Source organism: Sinocyclocheilus anshuiensis, unplaced genomic scaffold (assembly GCF_001515605.1).
Source record: "Sinocyclocheilus anshuiensis isolate Anshui unplaced genomic scaffold, SAMN03320099.WGS_v1.1 scaffold1301, whole genome shotgun sequence".
NCBI lineage: Eukaryota > Metazoa > Chordata > Actinopteri > Cypriniformes > Cyprinidae > Sinocyclocheilus > Sinocyclocheilus anshuiensis.
The window spans coordinates 120,405-120,617 of record NW_015551135.1 but is presented as its reverse complement, the minus strand read 5'-3'; the positions used below and the strand labels follow the sequence as shown (position 1 = coordinate 120,617).

Below are 213 nucleotides of genomic sequence, written 5' to 3'. Positions count from 1 at the left end.
ACACACACACACACACACACACACACAGACAGACAGACAGACACACACACACACACACACACACACATATTCATGTTAACCTAATCTAAATAGGGACATTGCATAGATGTCTATTGTTTATATATATGTGACCCTCGACCACAAAACCAGTCTTAAGTCGCTGGGGTATGTTTGTAGCAATAGCCAAAAATACATTGTATGGGTCAAAATTAT

The 213-nt window shown here is 39.0% G+C and overlaps 1 protein-coding gene across 1 annotated transcript in view; it reads left to right on the top strand.

The window, feature by feature from the left end:
• The window catches only part of LOC107663218 (uncharacterized), a 50,905-nt gene that overhangs the window by 14,608 nt on the left and 36,084 nt on the right, over window positions 1-213 (top strand). The gene's annotated exons all lie outside the window — the stretch shown is intronic.